The following is a 6000-nucleotide window of genomic DNA, read 5'->3' as shown; positions in this document are numbered from 1 at the left end:
TCTATTCTATTCTAGACATTGCCCTATCCATCACAGGTATTGACCTCCCCACCAGCAAATTGTTTCTACAGGTGCTGCCTCAAAAACGCAGCTAATATCATCAAAGACTCACACCACCCGGGCCATGCTCTCATCTGCTGCTACCATTGGGAAGAAGGCACAGGACCCTGAGAACCGTGGCATGCAGGATCAAGAGCAACTTCTTCCCACCAACCATCAACTTCTTCCCAGCAACCACACTGCACAACACTAAAGCATAACCCAACCTCAGCAACGATCTACTATCGATTTTCTTTTTGGTTTCACTACATACTTCCATTTTGCATTATTATGTCAATATTAGCAATGATTAATTTATTGCGTTATTTATTATTGTATATTTATTTGTTGTGTTATTGTATTAATGAGCCCATAAAGCTGCAGCAAGTAGAATTTAATTGTTGCATTCCTGGTACTTATGACAATTAAACACTCTTGACTTGCAGGGCAAGTTTTTCCTTCTGCAATCATCATCATCATCGGCGGTCACTCGAAACGGGTATGACTGTCCTCTCCATAGGGTCATCTACTTGTGGGTCTGCAGATGTCTGTAGAGGCCAATCCGTGATCCACACACCTTGGTGGAACATGGGCAGTGGAGACTGACGGTGGTTGGTAGTCGCCGAGCCCCCTTCTCTTTCTCCTTACGATGCTGTCGCTTTGTCTCTGTGGCACGGCTTGGTTACATTTCGTTAAGTGCAGCTCCTTCCTGCACGGATTTCCTCCAGGAGCGCCTGTCCAGTGCAATGTGCTCCAAGTTGCTTGATGTGATGTGGAATTTCTTCAGACTGTTCTTGATGTTGTCCTTGAAGCGTTTCTTTTGCCCGTTGGGGGCTCGCCGACCTTCCTTCAATTGAGAGTATGCAATACTGCAAAATGAGCTTTGCACTTGGCAATGACGTCATCCATTATGCAACTGGCTCAAAAATCATGTCAGGTATACAAAGATAAATTGCACCCAGAGTTAAATTTTCCTGCCTGATGCAAATCTACTAGAAATAGCTGTTTTCCTGGATCATTCAAGGTTCAGTTAATTTTCAATTTTACACTGCATAATTTTAACAGTGTTAAGCAATTGAGCACCAAGGTTAGATAGGACTGTTTGGTAACTTTGTCGATGCCAAAACATGGCGACATTTGTGTACTGTCTAGATTAGGTCTGCTACATGATTTTACCAGGTTGTATGCAAAATAAAGCATTTCTCTGCACTTTGGTACAGGTGACAATAAAGTATCATTGAATCATTGAATATATTGAAGGTATGTTCTCTTTGGGTTCACAGGAATAACCATCTCCTCGCGCATCTTATTCTCAACTAATACAGACTGTGAACATACGAGGCATGATTGAACGTGCAAGGCGAGGAGACGTTGAGCAGGCTAGAATTTTATTCCTTGGAGCGCAGGAGGTTGTAGGATGTTCTCTTCGGGATATACAAGATCATGAGAGGGATAGGGTAAATGCACAGTCTTTGCCCCAGAGTAGGGGAATCAAGAACAAGAGAACATATGTTTAAGATGAGGGAGAAAGATTTAATGGGCACCTGATGGACATCTTTTTTTTACACAAAGGGTTGTTGGTATATGGAAATAGCTGCCAGAGGTGGTAGTTGAGGCATTTACTATCACAACACTTAAGAAACATTCAGACATGTACATGGAAAGGAAAGGCTTAGAGGGATATCAGCTAAACGCAGGCGGGTGGGACAAGAGACGATTAGGCGGTCGGCATGGGCAAGTTGGGCCAAAGGGGCCTGTTTCCATGCTGTACGACTCCATGACTGTGTTTCTGAAAGCTCTGAGCTAGGTCAGGCAATCGAAGATTCAGTGGAACATGAATATTGCTTTTTTGAGCTCCACAAAAATATCCAAGGAGATCAAGGCGGCTACTGGGATATGGGTTTCCAAAATCCAGCAGGATCCAGAGTTGGAATTACTGGAAGCAGCTGTAGACTTGTACCTGAAGTTCTGTGAGGTCCAGCATAACACCAAACGATTACCATGTGAGAGGTTTGATCAATTCTGTTCTTTAAGATTTACATAGTTGTAACTAATGAACATAACAATTCAGAGCCACAAAGCTGCTTGAAATAAAAGATCTTTATTCATCAGGAGAAGCAGACATTTTCTTGGAGAACCTCTCAGTTGAATCTCCAAACTCAAAATACATCAAGTTTTAATATTTTAAGTACTAAGACAACCGGAAATGATTCAACAGCTATAATTACCTACTTAATCTCAACATTTTGAGTGTAGCTAGATCACTTTGCAGAAATACATATTTACAATGGGAGTACACTGTGACTGTCAAGATACTCTGAATACTCAAACACCTTTGCTGTGACAAAGCAATTCATATGGCTGGTTTAGAAGCTTCTGAGATAACCCAGACACCCAAAATATACCTCTTTTGTTACAGTGTTAAGGGATAGCTCTCTGGATACACCAGCAGTAGAATATTAGGTGACAAGACAGACTGTGCATTGAATGGCAGAAATACTCAAGGCACATCTTTAACAATGTCGTGAGAACAGAGCTTCCATCAGAAATGCGCCGGCCAATCTTCAACCCAAGCTGCTCCACATACACTCCAAACCCAGCTCTCCCACTAACTGGATCTTTAGATCCATCTGTAAAAACAATCAAAGTGCTCTCACTGATTGAATTAAGATATTCCACTATTCTTGGAGTCACCTCACGCTTATCTTTTTCCTGAAGAAAAGCAAGCTCAATAAACAGTTCAGGAAGAACCCAATAGGGCACAGGTAGCCTTATTGTATGCTCTATTTTCGTGAAATCACCCCATAGCGGATCCTATATAGCATCTTTGTGGGAACTACAAATCCCAGGGTGCATTGCGCGCACTGACCCCTCCAGCGAGGTCACAGCCGCCTGTTGGTGGCATCCGAAATTTTAAAAAAGCGTTTTAAGTGCGTGACATTTTCAGGCAATGTTTATAATCTTGGACAGCATCGTTGCCATAAATAAAATGGATCGCCGTTGTGGTCAAAGCATTTGAAGCTGTTCCAGTTGGCGGAACCGTCGCGCCGGCGGCCAATGGGTGAAGGGGCGCGGACGTGGCGGTTGGGATTCAAATCAAGAGTAGGAGGCGGCGGCACAGACGCGTGGGGAGTAAACACTGGGACGTGGAGGTGAGGGGGGTGAACACGGGGACGTGGAGGTGAACACGGGGACGTGGGACCGGTGAACACGGGGACGTGGGGAGTAAACACGGGGACGTGGGGAGTAAACACGGGGACGTGGAGGTGAACACGGGGACGTGGGGAGTAAACACGGGGAGTCGGGGATAGAGACGGGAAGTAGACAGACACGGAGGGAGTAGACATGGGGGGTGGAGGCGCGTCGCGGTCTAGAGAAGCGGCGGCTTGGAGACGGGAGTTTAGAATGACTGAGGGTGATGTGTGTGTGTGAGGAGAGGGCGAAGGGTGTGTGCAGAGGATAAGGGGGGGGGGGCTTGAGGAGGTGGAGGAAGGGGGTGTGAGGGGGCTTGATGGAGGAAGATGGGTTGTGTGTGGGGGGGGGGGGGGGGGGTTGAGTGGGGATGTGTGTTTAAAGGCTAGAGGGGGTGTGAGGGGTTGGGTTGCGCGAGGAAAGATCCTTGGTTCCAGAACGACGTAAGGTTGGTTGTTTTTTGATTTGTTTACCCATTGCCTTTAGTCTATTTCCCTAGATATTCACCTTACTTGTATGAGAATTAGGGATGTGAGAAAGTCTTGCCTCTTCTAAAGTAAATAAAGCAAACTATTGTTGGTGAATAAGCTTTGCCGCTGATGCCCACTGCGATGTGAATCTCTGTGAATGTGTAATAAGATTTGAGCCAAAATGTGACTTGTATAAAATACGAAATGTACACACCATTGAGGATAAATGGGGATCCTGTGGATAGGGTGAGCTGTTTTAAATATCTGGGAGTCCACATCTCTGAAGATATGACATGGACATCACACGCTGCAGCACTCGTGAGTAAGGCAAGGCAGCGCCTTTACCACCTCAGGCAATTGAGGAAATTCAGAGTTTCTCCGAGGATCCTCCAGTGCTTCTACGCAGTGGCGGTGGAAAGTATCTTGTCCGGAAATATTACCATCTGGTTTGGGAATTGCTCTGCCCAGGACAAGAAGGCTCTGCAGAGAGTAGTGCGTTCGGCGCACTATGGGAACTTCACTTGCCCCCCCTGCAGGAACTATACATCAGGAGGTGCAACTCCAGAGCCAATAAAATCATGGGAGACCCCTTCAACCCATGCAACGGACTGTTCCAGCTGCTACGGTCAGGCAAACGCCTCCGTTGCCACGCTGTGAGAACGGAGAGGTTGAGAAGGAGTTTCTTCCCAGAGGCCATTCGGACTAAATCTCACCAGGGACTAACTTTACTGAACGTTTTTACTTCCAATATTTAATATGTAAAAGAATATGTGTGTGTTTATAAGAAGGTACACAAAATTGCTGGGGAAACTCAGCGGGTGCAGCAGCATCTATGGAGCGAAGGAAATAGGCGATGTTTCGGGCCGAAACCCTTCTTCAGAATATGTGTGTGTTTATAGTTTGTTTGGTTGTTTGTTTGTTTGTCTTTTTGCACAAAGTCCGCGAGCATTGCCACTTTTCATTTCACTGCACATCTCATATGTGTATGTGACGAATGGACTTGACTTGACTTATCAGAAGCTGATTTATCTGAGTAATACAGCATTTGCTGTTCATTTCATAGTAATATAACTTCCATAAAGCCAGTAAAAGAGTCGACAACATTTTTATTCATTGCTCCACTTCCCTATCTGGTATACTATGGTCAACTATTTTATTGACCTTATCTGACAGCCTAACATATCAGCATCTCTGAGCCTGGAAGTACAAAATTTGGCAGATTACCTAATTTGAATTGCTGTCCAGTGCGTTCTGGGCAATATATGTTGGATGAGACTGGTCTGAAATGGTCATCTTTGTTCAGTGTCCCACCCATGTGGACATAATGCTCAGTTGGGGTGACAATCTTTTATTTGTACCAACACCTGGACTTGAGATTAGAACTGTAACCCTTTGCTTTTGCTGCTTGTCTCCCTTTCCCCTTTTATGCCAGACCAAATGCTTACCACTGGTCAGAACCAGAAATTATTGTTGATTTAGACTTATACTTTAGAGACACAGCCTGTAATCAGGCCCTTGGGTAAGCGGCAATCAACTATCGACAAACTAACCAAGGACAATTTTATCATACATTCGAATTTTATCGAAGCCGATTAACCTATAAATGTGTACATCTTTGGAGAGTGGGAGAAAACCTATTCAGGCGCAGGGAGAACATACAAACTCTGTACAGACAACACTGTAGTCAGGATCGACCCCAGATCTCTGGCGCTATAAGGCAGCAACTCTGCCACTGTGCCCCGTCTCTTGCTCTGAACTTGTCTTGCTCACAAGATCCACCATATGCTCACTGAGCTTAATCCAACTAAACTGATAACTCATGTCTGATGCTTCCTAGTGGTTTGATAGTAGTCATAGTGTGCTGTATCTGGATTGCGAGCAAAACAAAGCTTTTCATTGTATCTCTGCACATTACAATAATAAACCAATACTTCCAGTTGTGCAGCTGCTGTTTCACAGCTCGGGTGACCTGGATTCATTCCTCGCTTCCAGTGTACTTGAATGACATTTGCATTTTTTTTGTCTCTGACCATCAAGCACCCATTTTCACGATTCCTACTCTAATTGTATTTTATTCTCCCCACAATGCCATCAACTGCACATTGCCATTGTTGGCTTTCTCCCACATTCAAAGACCAGTACTATGGTACAGTGAAAAGGTTTTGTTTTGATGCTGTCCAGGCAAATTATATCATACATCAGTACAGTATGTAGTGAAAAAGAAACAAATTAACAGTGCAGAATGTAGAATTACAGATAAAGAGAAAGTGTAAATTAAAAGTGGTAGATTAAAAGGTAT

The 6000-nt window shown here is 44.2% G+C and overlaps 1 protein-coding gene across 4 annotated transcripts in view; it reads left to right on the top strand.

The window, feature by feature from the left end:
* The first annotated feature begins 3168 nt into the window (after nucleotides 1–3168).
* The window catches only part of bub1b (BUB1 mitotic checkpoint serine/threonine kinase B), a 69213-nt gene continuing 66381 nt past the window's right edge, over nucleotides 3169–6000 (top strand). The window contains exon 1 of one of the 4 annotated variants that reach the window (XM_033026792.1): nucleotides 3169–3220. The gene's annotated coding sequence lies outside the window, so the exon portion shown is untranslated. Of the gene's footprint in view, nucleotides 3324–6000 lie in introns of all 4 variants that reach the window. The other 3 variants (XM_033026791.1, XM_033026794.1, XM_033026790.1) reach the window with 3 other exon arrangements.

This window comes from Amblyraja radiata, chromosome 9, assembly GCF_010909765.2.
Source record: "Amblyraja radiata isolate CabotCenter1 chromosome 9, sAmbRad1.1.pri, whole genome shotgun sequence".
NCBI classification, from domain to species: Eukaryota; Metazoa; Chordata; class Chondrichthyes; order Rajiformes; family Rajidae; genus Amblyraja; species Amblyraja radiata.
This window is presented reverse-complemented; position numbering and strand designations above follow the sequence as displayed.